Source organism: Mustela putorius, unplaced genomic scaffold (assembly GCF_011764305.1).
Source record: "Mustela putorius furo isolate JIRA1106 unplaced genomic scaffold, ASM1176430v1.1 tig00003923_pilon_pilon_pilon, whole genome shotgun sequence".
NCBI classification, from domain to species: domain Eukaryota; kingdom Metazoa; phylum Chordata; class Mammalia; order Carnivora; family Mustelidae; genus Mustela; species Mustela putorius.
In genome coordinates, this window is record NW_025422068.1 from 11,673,705 (window position 1) to 11,688,302 (window position 14,598).

The window sequence follows — 14,598 nt, forward strand, 5'->3', positions numbered from 1 at the left end:
CTTTGCTGCTTTAGTAGTTTTCCCTGAAAAAACAAATTCTTGAGGGAGGCTGACCTAAAGATTTGTAGGACTAGTGAACAACCAAATTCCTAACAGAGGCAGAAACAGTGCCCACTTCAGCAGTAAATACTTCAATATTTGCTCCTCAGCTCTGTGAAGAAAGTCCTAGGAATTAAAACATCATCAACAACAGCCCGCATCTTCGTTAGAAATTCTTTATCTTAAAGAGAAACTTAAAGAGTTTATTCTAAACCAAATAGCATTTAAAGAGGACAACACATTGGACAAAATTTTGATGTCCTCAGTATGGTGGCACTAAACATACATCTCCTGTTTCCAGATCCCAACCCTTAGTCTGGCACACTCCTTTGCAGGAAAAATGGCCTTCATGGGAAACCAGACTCTCATCTCCCACTTCATCCTCCTGGGCCTTTTCACCCACTCCCCATTGCACCTCTTCCTCTTTTCTGTCATCATGGTCATGTTCTTGGTGGCCCTCTCTGGCAATGGACTCATGATCCTCCTCATCACCATCGACTCCCGTCTGCACAGCCCCATGTACTTCTTCCTCAGCTGGCTGTTACTCATGGACCTCATGCTCATTTCCACCATCGTGCCGCGGATGGCCACTGACTTCCTCCTGGGCCGTGGCTCCATCTCCTTCACAGGCTGTGGACTCCAGATCCTCTTCTTCCTCACCCTCCTGGGAGATGAATGCTTCCTGCTGGCCTTCATGGCCTATGACCGCTATGTGGCCATCAGCAACCCACTGAGGTACTCAGTGATCATGAGCCACCGTGTTTGCTGGCTCATGGTGGCAGGGTCCTGGCTCTTTGGCCTGGTGGATTGACTGATTCAGGCCATCTTCACTCTGACCTTCCCCTACTGTGGCTCCCAGGAGATAGATCACTTCTTCTGTGATGTCCCTGCCATACTGAAGTTGGCCTGTGCTGACACCTCCTTCTATGAGACCATGATATATGTCTGTTGCATCCTAATGCTGCTCTTGCCCTTTGCTGTTATCTCTGCTTCCTACTTGCGGATCCTGGTAGCTGTGCTCCATATGCGTTCTGCTGAAGGTCGGCAGAAGGCCTTTGCCACCTGCTCTTCTCACATGGCAGTGGTTTCTCTCTTCTATGGGGCTGCCATGATCACCTACATGTGGCCTCAGGCCTACCACTCTTCCAAGCAGGACAAGGTGGTCTCAGCCTTCTATACAATGATCACCCCTATGGTTAATCCACTCATCTATAGCCTGAGGAACAAGGAAGTGTCTGGGCTCTCAAGAAACTCCTGGGGAGGTGTCCCTGTGGTGCAGGAGCAGGGCTAGGTTGACACTGGCACTTGTGGATGTAAGCTCTGGGTCATGGCTACCTGGATTAGACTTTTAAATTTTAACAATTGTTTTGAGTGTGTAGTGGTATCTCACTGTGGTTTAAATTGCATTCTCCCAAAGCTGTTTTCTAGTACTGTTGTGCACATTTTTAAAAAAAGATATTTGTTTTATTTATTTATTAAATTTAGAGCACAAATTGGGGGAGGGGCAGAGGGGAAGGGAGAGAGAGAATCCAAGTAGACTTTGCTAAGCACAGACCCCCAAATGGGCTCAATCTCACAACCCTGAGATTATGACCTGAGTTGAAATCAAGAGTTGGACACTTAACTGACTAAGCCTCAGGTGCCTCTATTTGTATATATATATATTTTTTTTAATTTATTTTTTATTTAATTTCAGCATAACAGTATTCATTGTTTTTGTACCACACCCAGTGCTCCATGCAATCTGTGCCCTCTCTAATACCCACCACCTGGTTCCCCCAACCTCCCACCCCCCACCACTTAAAACCCCTCAGATTGTTTTTCAGAGTCCATAGTCTCTCATAGTTCACCTCTCCTTCCAATTTCCCCCAATTCCCTTCTCCTAAATCCCCATAACCTAACCAAAGAGGTAAAGGATTTGTACTCGAGGAACACTCATGAAAGAAATTGAAGAAGACACAAAAATATGGAAGAGCATTCCATGCTCTTGGATCAGAAGAATAAACATTGTTAAAATGTCTATACTGCCTAGAGCAATATATTCTTTTAATGCCATTCTGATCAAAATTCCACCGTTATTCTTCAAAGAGCTGGACCAAATAATCCAAAAATTTGTATGGAATCAGAAGAGACCCCGAATCACTAAGGAAATGTTGAAAAACAGAAATACAACTGGGGGCATCACGTTACCTGATTTCAAGCTTTACTACAAAGCTGTGATCACCAAGACAGCATGGTACTGTCATAAAAACAGACACATGGAACAGTGGAACAGAGTAGAGAGCCCAGATATGGACCCTCAACTCTATGCTCAAATAATCTTCGACAAAACAGGAAAAAATATACAGTGGAAAAAAGACAGTCTCTTCAATAAATGGTGCTGGGAAAACTGGGCAGCTATATGTAGAAGAATGATACTCGACCATTCTCTTACACCGTACACAAAGATAAAATAAAAATGGATAAAAGACCTCAACGTGAGACAGGAATCCATCAGAATCCTAGAGGAGAACATAGGCAGTAATCTCTTTGATATCAGCCACAGCAATTTCTTTCAAGATATGTCTCCAAAAGCCAAAATAAACTTCTGGGACTTCATCAAAATCAAAAGCTTCTGCACAGCAAAGAAAACAGTCAACAAAACAAAGAGGAAACCCACGGAATGGGAGAAAATATTTGCAAATGACAGTACAGACAAAAGGTTGATATCCAGGATCTATAATGAACTTCTCAAACTCAACACCCACAAAACAGACAATCATATCAAAAAATGGGCAGAAGATATGAACAGACACTTCTCCAATGAAGACATACAAATGGCTATCAGACACATGAAAAAATGTTCTTCATCACTAGCCATCAGGGAGATTTAAATTAAAACCACATTGAGATATCACCTTACACCAGTTAGAATGGCCAAAATTAGCAAGACAGGAAACCATGTGTGTTGGAGGGGATGGGGAGAAAGGGGAACCCTCTTACACTGTTGGTGGGAATGCAAGTTGCTGCAGCCTCTTTGGAGAACAGTGTGAAGATTCCTCAAGAAATTAAAAATAGTGGGACGCCTGGGTGGCTCAGTTGGTTAAGCAGCCGCCTTCAGCTCAGGTCATGATCCCAGCGCCCTGGGATCGAGTCCCACATCGGGCTCCTTGCTCAGCAGGGAACCTGCTTCTCCCTCTGCCTCTGCCTGCCATTCTGTCTGCCTGTGCTTGCTCTCTCCCCCTCTCTCTCTGATAAATAAATAAAATCTTTTTTAAAAAAAGAAATTAAAAATAGAACTTCCCTAGGACCCTGCAATTGCATTCCTGGGTATTTACTCCAAAGATACAAATGTAGTGAAAAGAAGGGCCATCTGTACCCCCAATGTTTATAGCAGCAATGGCCACGGTTGCCAAACTGTGGAAAGAACGAAGATGCCCTTCAACAGACAAATGGATAAGGAAGATGTGGTTCATATACACTATGGAGTATTATGCTTCCATCAGAAAGGATGAATACCCAACTTTTGTAGCAACATGGACAGTACTGGAAGAGATTATGCTGAGTGAAATAAGTCAAGAAGAGAGAGTCAATTATTTGTATATTTTTAAAATCAAACTGTAACAGGTGATTTTATTTTTTATTTGTATATTTTTACATACCTCTCAGCCATGCTATTGTCCTCTTTCATTTTTTAGCTTTATTGAAATATAATTGACCTACAATAAACTGATTATGTTTAAAGTGTATAATTTGACACATTTTACCTAAGTATATACACATGAAATTTTCAATATAATGAAATACGATTAATCTAATGTACATATCCTTAACCTCTTAAAATTTCCTCATATCCTTTGTAGTGCTTCCTGCCCTCCTGTGATTATCCCTTCAATGTCAATAAGAACTAGTAATGTGCTTTCTGTCACTATAAATTCACTTACACTTTGTAAAACTTTATATAAACATAATCATACCAGAAGAACTTTTTCTTTTCTTTTCTTTTTGGAAGGGGGGCAATCAGGCTTCTTTCATGAATATTGACATCTGGTTGTTTGGCATTCCTTTTTGTTGCTGTGTAGCATACCATTATATGGAAATACCACAATTTATTTATCTAGTGGACATTTGGGTTGCTTCCAGTTTTTGGCTATTTGAAATAAAGTTTCATTTACTTCAACGCTTATGTGAAGTGAAATAAGTCAACCAGAGAAACACAATTATCATATGGTTTCACTTATATGTGGAATATAAGGAATAGTGCAGAGAGTCATAGGGAAGGAACAGAAAGCTTAATGGGAAGAAATAAGAGAGGGAGACAAACCATGAGAAACTCTGGACTCTGGGAAACAAACTGAGGGTTACAGAAGGGAGGAGGCATGGGGGATGGAGTGACTGGGTGATGGGCATTACGGAGGGCATGTGTTGTGATGAGCACTGGGTGTTATAGGCAAGTAATGAACTTAATGTCATTGAACATTATATCAAAAACTAAAGATGTAGTATATGTTGGCTAACTGAACATAATAAAAAATAAAGTTTCTATGAACATTTGTATAAAGTCTTGAACATATATTTTCAGTTCTCATAGATAAATTTCTAGGAGTGAAATGGATGGATCGTATGGTATGTGTATGTTTAACTTATTAAGAAATGCCAAACAGTTTTCCAAGTAGTTACCTCGTATTACATTTCAATCAGCAATGAGCAAGCTTTACAGCTCATTCATATTATGTTCAGTGCTTGGAATGGCCAGGCTTCCCAATACAACCATTCTAACAGGTGTGTATTTTCTTGATTTTATTTTGCATTTATTTATTTTTACTTTTTATGTTATTTAGTCACCATACAGTACATCATTAGTTTTTGATGTAGTGTTCCAGGATTCATTGTTTACATATACACCCAGTGCTCCATGCAATACATGCCCTCCTTAATACCCACCAGTGGGCCAAACCATCCCTCCACCCCCTTCTTGAATTTTTTTTTTAACTCAAATTCAATTAGCTTACATATAGTGCATCAGTTTGAGATGTAGTGTTCAATAATCCATCACTTGCAAATAACATCCAGTGCTCATCACATCATGTGCCTTCCCTTACGGCCCATCAGCTATTCCATCCCTCCACCCTCACCCCTTCTGCAACCCTCACTTTTTTCCCCATAGTGTGGTGCATAAACAATGAATCTTGGAACACCAAAAAAGTAAAACTAAATTAAAAAAAAGAAAGAAAGAAAGAAATGGATAGCTCGGGGGGCCGTGGGGGGGAGTCATTGTTTGTCTCCCTCTCTGATTTCTTCCCATTCAGCTTTCCCTCTCTCCCTCTATGATCCTCTGCACTGTTTCTTATATTCCACATATGAGTGAAACCTATGATAATTGTCTTTCTCCAACTGAGTTATTTCACTTAGTGTAATACCCTCCAGTTCTATCCACATCAATGTGATTGGTAGGTATTCCCCTTTCTGATGGTTATATATACAATATTCCATTGTATGTATATACCGTCTTCTTTTTATTTTATTTTTTAAATTCAATTAACCAAAGTATAGTACACAGTTAGTTTTTGATATAATGCTCCATGATTTATTAGTTCAGTATAACACCCAGTGCTCATCATACCACATGCCCTGTTTAATGCAAATCACCCAGTTATCCCATTCCCCCATCCACGTCCCTTTCCACAACCCTCATTTTGTTTCCCAGAGTCAAGAGTCTCATATGGTTTGTCTCTCTCTCTCTGATATCTTCACATTCAGTCCCCTCCAACTTTTTTTGTCTTCTGCATTATTTTTTATGCTCCACATATGAATGAAACCATTTGATAATTTTGTTTCTGTGATTGACTTATTTCACTTAGCAGAATACCATCCAGTTCCATCCATGTCTATGTAAATGGCAGATATTCATCCTTTCTGATGGCTGAGTAATATTTCTTTGAATATATGAACCATATCTTCTGTATCCATCCACCTGCCAAAGGACTCTCAGCTCCTTCCACAGTTTGGCTATTGTGGACATTGCTGCTGTGAATATTGGGATACAGGTGTCCCTTAATTTCACTACATCTGTATCTTTGTGGTAAATACCCGGTATTTAGTACAATAGATGGGTTATAGGTAGCTCTATTTTTATGTTTGCATTTCCTAAGAACTAATATTGTTGAACATATTTTCATGTGTTGATTTTTCCATCCATATCTTTTTTTAAATTTATTTTTTATTTATTTTCAGCATAACAGTATTCATTATTTTGCACCACACCCAGTGCTCCATGCAATACGTGCCCTCTCTAATACCCACCACTTGGTACCCCAACATCCCACCCCCCGCCTCTTCAAAACCCTCAGATTGTTTTTCAGAATCCATAGTCTCTCACGGTTCACCTCCCTTTCCAATTTCCCCCAACTCCCTTCTCCTCTCTATCTCCCCATGTCCTCCATGCTATTTGTTATGCTCCACAAATAAGTGAAACCATATGATAATTGACTCTCTCTGCTTGACTTATTTCACTCAGCATAATCTCTTCCAGTGCTGTCCATGTTGCTACAAAAGTTGGGTATTCATCCTTTCTGATGGAGGCATAATACTCCATAGTGTATATGGACCACATCTTCCTTATCCATTCGTCTGTTGAAGGGCATTTTGGTTCTTTCCACAGTTTGGCAACCGTGGCCATTGCTGCTATAAACATTGGGGTACAGATGGCCCTTCTTTTCACGACATCTGTATCTTTGGGGTAAATACCCAGGAGTGCAATTGCAGGGTCATAGGGAAGTTCTATTTTAATTTCTTGAGGAATCTCCACACTGTTCTCCAAAGAGGCTTCACCAACTTGCATTCCCACCAACAGTGCAAGAGGGTTCCTCTTTCTCCCCATCCCCTCCAACACACCTTGTTTCCTGTCTTGCTAATTTTGGCCATTCTAACTGGTGTAAGGTGATATCTCAATGTGGTTTTAATTTAAATCTCCCTGATGGCTAGTGATGAAGAACATTTTTTCATGTGTCTGATAGCCATTTGTATGTCTTCATTGGAGAAGTGTCTGTTCATATCTTCTGCCCATTTTTTGATATGATTGTCTGTTTTGTGGGTGTTGAGTTTGAGGAGTTCATTATAGATCCTGGATATCAACCTTTTGTCTGTACTGTCATTTGCAAATATTTTCTCCCATTCCGTGGGTTTCCTCTTTGTTTTCTTGACTGCTTCCTTTGCTGTGCAGATTCATATCTTTTTGAAGAAATATCTGTTCAAATACTTTATCTACTTTTTTTACCTAGGTTGTTTGACTTTTTATGTCTTCTAATTGAAGACATAAATTAGTGAGTATAAAAGTTCTTCATGTATTCTAGGTACAAACCATCAGATATAAATTTTACAAATATATGCTCTGGCTTTCCTTTTCAATTTCATAACAAATTATTTTGAAGAGCAAGGTGTTTCATTTGATGAAATCCAAATGACTGATAATTTTCTTTGGTAGTTCATGCTTATTGTGTTTTGTTTTAAGAAATTTTAGCTAAACCAAAGGTCAATAAAATTTAATCTGTTAGAAGTTTTATAGTTTTGGCTGTTTAATTTAGGTTTAGTGGCAGGAAAAAAATATCCAATGGGAAAATGACAGTCCCTTCAATAAATGGTGCTGGGAAAATAGGACAGCTATGTATAGAAGAATGAAACTCGAACACTCTCTTACACCATACATAAAGATAAACTGGAAATGGATGAAAGCCCTCAACATGTAGCAGGAATCTATCAAAATCCTAGAGGAGTACATGGCAGTAACCTCTTTGACATCAGCCACAGCAGTGTCTTTCAAGACATGTCTCCAAATGAAAAGGAAACAAAACTGAAAATGAACTTTTGGGGCTTCATCAAGATCAAAACTTCTGCACAGCAAAGGAAATAGTCAAAAAACAAAGAGGCAACCCACAGAATGGGAAAAGATATTCGCAAATAACACCACAGACAAAGTGCTGATATCCAAGATCTATAAAGAACTCCTCAAACTCAACATTCAAAAAAACAGATAATCACATCTAAAAATGGGCAGAAGACATGAACAGACTCTTCTCCAATGAAGACATACAAATGGTTAACGGACACATGAAAAAATGTTCATCATCACTAGCCATCAGGGAGATTCAAATCAAAACCACATGGATATACCATATTATAATCACCAAAATTAATAAGACAGTAAACAACAAGTATTGGATAGGATGTGGAGAAAGGAGAACACTATTACACTATTAGTGGGAATGTAAATTGGTGCAACCACTTTGGAAACAGTGTGGAAATTCTTTAAGAAGTTATAAATAGAGGGGCCCTTGGGTGGCTCAGGTTAAAGCCTCTGCCTTCGGTTCAGGTCATGATCCCAGAGTCCTGGGATTGAGCCTGGCTTTGGGCTCTCTGCTTAGTGGGGAGCCTGCTTCCTCCTCTCTCTCTGCCTGACTCTCTGCCTACTTGTGATCTCTGTATGTCAAATAAATAAATAAAATATCTTAAAAAAAGAAATTAAAAATAGAGCTATCCTATGACCCAACAATTGCACTACTGGATATTTACCCCAAAGATACAGACACAGTGAAAAGAAAGGCCATATGTACCCCAATGTTCATAGCAGCAATGGTCACAATCGCCAAGCTGTGGAAAGAGCCAAGATGCCCTTCAACAGATGAATGAATAAAGAAGATATGATTCATGTATACAATGGAATATTATGCCTCCATCAGAAAGTATGAATACCCAACTTTTGTATCAACATGGAGGGGACTGGAGGAGATTGTGCTGAGTGAAATAAGTCAAGCAGAGAAAAATCAATTATCATACAGTTTCACTTACATGTGAAGCATAAGGACTAGCATGGAGGACATTAAGAGAAAGAAATGAAAAGTGAAATGGGGGAAATCAGAGGGGGGAGATGAACCATGAGAGGCTGTGGACCCTGAGAAACAGGGTCCACAGGTTTTGGGGGGGGCAAGTTAGCCTTTTGATGGGTATTAAGGAGGGCATGTATTGCATGGAGCATGGTGTGGTGCATAAATAATGAATCTTGGGACACTGAGAAAATAAAATAAAATTTTTTTAAAAAGGGAAAGGGAAAAGAGAGAGAAGAAGCTACAACAAACAGTACTATACAGATATGGTTTAGGCAAAAAATGGATCCAGTGTGTTTTGGAGGGGAGGGAGTCGTGATCCCAGAAAAAGGTGAGAGAGATAGAGCACACAGGGGAAGGCACAAGGAGAGCATTTCCCCAAAGTTAAGTCTGGGGAAATAAGAGTGGCTGACTTTCATGGGTTCATGGATCCAGTGGGGCTTAAAGATGAGTTTTAAAAGTCAGCAGTCTTGCCTGGGATAGAACCCTCAGGGTCCTGTGTTTCACCTGGAGAAAAAAAAACCCAAGTGTAGACAGTGTGGAAACAACAGTATGAAAAAAGTAAGGACACACAGTGGGGAGATAATTCGCTCTTCACTGAGAAGCAGTTTTCACATAGATGTCTCTCTGGACAGAAAGAGTAGCTAGCACCATTTCCCTCTCCCATCTCTCAGTGTAAACATGGAACCACCTGTGGGAAGCAATGCAGGGCCCACACTGGCTGGTTAATTTGCTTACCAAGTCCACACCCCTGCACTCGGGCAGGACTGCCCTTCTCAGTCAAACTTGCCTCAGTCCCAGCATAGTGGTGGATTCCTGCCCCCAGAAGATCAGCAGAAACCCCTGCCTACACCATGTGTCCCAATCAGAGAGTCCTGGGGGACCTAATTTCTACTGAAAGTAGTATCAGATCTCATTTAACAAGCAGACAAGTGAATGCTTAGTTAAAACTCACCACAGTCTGCCGAAGGTCCAAACATTGCCTTCTGAAGGCAAGGAGAGACTCTGAAGAACACTGGCCTGAAAGATAGAGCAGGAATAACATAGCAGCAGAATGTCTGCAACACACACCATGGATACTCCTTGAAGAACCAGGCACTTGACACTAAATGACCTCTTCCTCATCAAGCCAGTACACTCAAAAGCAGGAAACATAATGGGCTTTTCTAATACACAGAAAGAAGGCAGAGATTCAGACAAAATACCAAGATGGAGGAATTTATCCCAAATGGACAGAGATCTAGGCAAAATCTAAAGAATATGCCTGATGGAGAATTGAAAGTGACAATCAAAAGATACTTGCTGGATTTGACAAAAGAATGGAGGAATTTTGGGAGACTCTAACTACAGAGATAAAAGTGTTAAAGAAAAGAATCTGTCAGAAATAAAAAATTCAATAACAGATTATAAACAAGCTTTATAAAATGAACACCAGGCTGAAAGGAGCAGAGAAATGAATTAGTGATCTACAGACAAGATAAGGGAAAATATGAAGTTGAACAAAAGAAAGAAAGAAGAATTATGGAGCAGGAAAATCAACTTAGGGAACACAGAGACTCCATTAAACTGAATAACATTATATTATAGGAATCCCTGAAAAAGATGATAGAAAAAGGCAGCAGAAAATTTATTTGAGGAAATAGTAGGTGAAAATTTCCCTAATTGGGGGAAGGAAACAGACATGCAGAACCAGGAGGAACAGAGAACTTCCATCAAAGTCAACACCAAGTACAGCAGGCCAACACCAAGACATATTTTATTTAAATTTGCAAAATATAGTGATACAGAAAAAAATCTTAAAGACATCAGGATAAAAGGAGTCCTTCACTTACAAAGGAAGACCCATAAGTTTACTGCAGAAAGTGGTATATTATACTTAAAGTGCTGAATGGGAAAAGTCTGCAGCCAAGAATACTCTATCCAACAAGTTTATCATTAGAAGAGAAGGAGAGATAAAGAGATTCCAGACAAACTAAAACATAAATGTGTTATGTACCCTTAAATCAGCTCTGTAAGCAATATTAGAATGACTCTTTGAGTAGAAATTCCAAAAGGGACAAGGGCAAGAAAGGAACAGAGAAAATACCAGAAACAATGACAAAACAAGTAATAAAATGGCACTAAATACATGTCTATCAATAATTATTCTGAAAGTAAATCGACTAAATGCTCAAATCAAAACACATAAGGTGTTAAATGGACAAAAAAGAAGTCAAACTTCCACTCCTTGCAGACGACATGATACCCTATGTAGAAAGCCCAAAGACTCTACCAAAAAATTGCTAGAACTGATACAGGAATCCAGAAAAGTGACAGGTTATAAAATCAGTGCACAGAAGTCAATTGCATTTCTATACACTAATGATGTGACTGAAGAAAGAGAAATTAAGGTTGCAACATTTACAGTTGCAACAAAATCCATAAGATACTTAGAAATAAACCAAAGCAAAGGGTTAAGAATCTGTACTCTAGAAACTACAGAACAATTATGAAAGTAATTGAGGAAGACTCAAAGAAAAGAAAAAAACATTTCATGCTTGTGGATTGGAAGAACAAACACTGTTAAAATGTCTATGCTACCCAAAGCAATCTATATACTCAGGGCAATCCCCATCAAAATACCTCAACATTTTTCAGGAAACTTGAACAAATAATCCTAAAATTTGTATGGAAATGGAAAAGAACCTGAATAGTCAAATGAATATTAGAAAAGAAAACCAAAGCTAGAGGCATCACAATTTTGGACTTCAAGCTCTATTACAAGAGTATCATCAAGACAGTGCGGCACTGGAACAAAAACAGACACAAAAATAGACACATGGAAGACAACAGAAAACCTAGAAATGGATCCTTAACTCTATGGTCAACTAATCTTTGACAAAGCAGGAAAGAAGATCTAATGGAAAAAAGACCGTCCCTTCAATAAATGGTGTTGGGAAAACTGGACAGCCACATGGAGAAGAATGAAACTGGACCATTTTCTTATACCATACACAAAAATAAACTCAAAATGGTTGAAACATCTTAATGTGCAACAGGAATCCATCAAAATCCTAGAGGAGAACACAGGCAGCAACCTCTTTGACTTTGGCCACAGCAACTTCTTGCAAGACACAACTCCAGAGGCAAGGGAAACAACAACAAAAAAAATTGTGAATTATTGGGACTTTATCAAGATAAAAAGCTTCTGCACAGCACAGAAAACAGTCAATAATACTAAAAGGCAATTTAATCTAATTTGTCTGATATGAGGAAACTCGCTTTCAATCTGGAAGTGCCTTTAGGTTCAAAACGAGTTTCTTGTAGCATATGGATGGGTCCTCTTTTGTTTTGTTTTGCTTTGCTTTGCTTTGTTTTGTTTTAATCCAATCTGCAACCCTGTGTATTTTGATGGGAGCATCCAGACCATTTACATCCAGAGTGACTATTAAAACATACATTTTTAGGGCACCTGGGTGGCTCAGTTGGTTAAGCAAATGCCTTCAGCTCAGGTCATGATCCTGGAGTCCCAGGATCAAGTCCCACATCAGGCCCTCTGCTCATCAGCTTCTCCCTCTGCCCCTTGCCCCTTTCATTTTCTCTCTCTCAAATAAATAAAATCTTTAAAAAAAGATACTATTTTATTGCAATTGGTATTGCCTGTAAAGTCCTTGTTTCTGTAGATTTTCTCTATTTCTTCCTTGTCTATGTGATTCTTGGGGTCTTTCTTGGCTTAAAGAATATCCCTTAATATTTCTTGCAGGGATGCCTTGGTGGTCACATATTCTTAAAGTTTCTGTCCTAGAAGTGCTTTATCTATCCATCCATTCTGAATGACAGCTTTGCTGGGTAAAGTATTCTTGACTGCATGTTCTTTACATTTAGTACCCTGAACATGTCTTGCTAGCCCTTTCTGGCTTGCCAGGTTTCTGTGGACAGTTTTGGTGTTATTCTGATGTTCCTTCCTCCATACGTAAGGAACCTTCTCTCCCTAGCTACTCTCAGGATAGTTTCTTTGGTTGTAACATTTGCAAGCTTCACTATTATATGTTGGTGTGTTGATCTATTTTTGTTGATTTGGGGAGGGGTCCTCTGCTTCTTGGACTCAAATACTTGTTTCCTCCCACGGATTAGGGAAGTTCTCAGCTTTGATTTGCTCAAATATACCTGCTTGCCTTCTCTTTCTATCCCCTCAGGCATCCCAATAATTCTGACATTGGGACGTTTCATGGTATATTAATCTCTTATATCCTTTTTTCATGTGCTATCTTTGTTATCCTCAACTTACTTCCTTTCCATCAGCTTATCTTCTAGGTCACTGATTCTTCTTCTGCCTCATTCATGCTGGCTGTTAGAGTATCCCATTTAGACAGTGTCTCATTCATACCATTTTTTGGTTCATCTGATTTTATCTCATTTCTGCTCTTAGAGATTCTCTATCATGACTGATGCTTTTTTCATGGTTGATATCATGAATTCTCTCTCAGACATCTTGCTTATATCCATATACATTACTTCTGTGGCAGAAAATATTGTCTCTGGTTCTTTTATTTGTCGAGAGTTCCTCCTCCTAGTCACTCTGTTGAGGGATGGTTGAGTGTATGAGCAGAGTCCCAAATATTAGTCACGACCTAAACAAGATGCACTCTAGCAAAATCTGGAGTGGTCAGAAGCCACCATTGAAAAAAAATCCAAAATAAAGCACAAGAATAAAATTTTAAAATTATAAGTAAAATACCAAGAACCATAAGATACCTGGGAATAAACCTAACAAAAGAGGTAAAGGATCTGTACTTAAGAAACTACAGAACACTCATGAAAGAAATTGAAGATGACACAAAAAGATGGAAGACCATTCCATGCTCTTGGATCGGAAGAATAAACATTGTTAAAATGTCTATACTGCCTAGAACAATATGTACTTTTAATGCCATTCCAATCAATATTCCACTGGTATTCTTCAAAGAGCTGGACCAAATAATCCAAAAATTTGTATGGAATCAGAAGAGAACCCGGATCACTAAGGAAATGTTGAAAAACAAAAATAAAGCTGGGGGCATCACATTACCTGATTTCAAGCTTTACTACAAAGCTGTGATCACCAAGATAGCATGGTACTGGCATAAAAACAGACACATAGACCAGTGGAACAGAGTAGAGAGCCCAGATATGGACCCTCAACTCTATGGTCAATTGATCTTCAACAAAACAGGAAAAAATATAGAGTGGAAAAAAGACAGTCTCTTCAATAAATGGTGCTGGGAAAACTGGCAGCTATATGTAGAAGAATGAAACTCGACCATTCTCTTACACCGTACACAAAGATAAACTCAAAATGGATAAAAGACCTCAACGTGAGACAGGAATCCATCAGAATCCTAGAGGAGAACATAGGCAGTAATCTCTTCGATATCAGCCACAGCAATTTCTTTCAAGATATGTCTCCAAAGGCAAAGGAAACAAAAGCAAAAATAAACTTTTGGGACTTCATCAAAATCAGAAGCTTCTGCACAGCAAAGGAAAGAGTCAAGAAAACAAAGAGGCAACCCACGGAATGGGAGAAGATATTTGCAAATGACAGTACAGACAAAAGGTTGATATCCAAGATCTATAATGAACTCCTCAAACTCAACACACCCAAAACAGGCAAACATATCAAAAAAAAAAAAAAGGGCAGAAGATATAAACAGACACTTCTCCAATGAAGACATACAAATGGCTA

At 39.1% G+C, this 14,598-nt stretch overlaps 1 pseudogene; it reads left to right on the plus strand.

Moving 5' to 3' along the window:
* Nucleotides 1-379: 379 nt before the first annotated feature.
* On the plus strand, nucleotides 380-1,335 carry LOC123388896 (annotated as a pseudogene).
* Nucleotides 1,336-14,598: the final 13,263 nt, after the last annotated feature.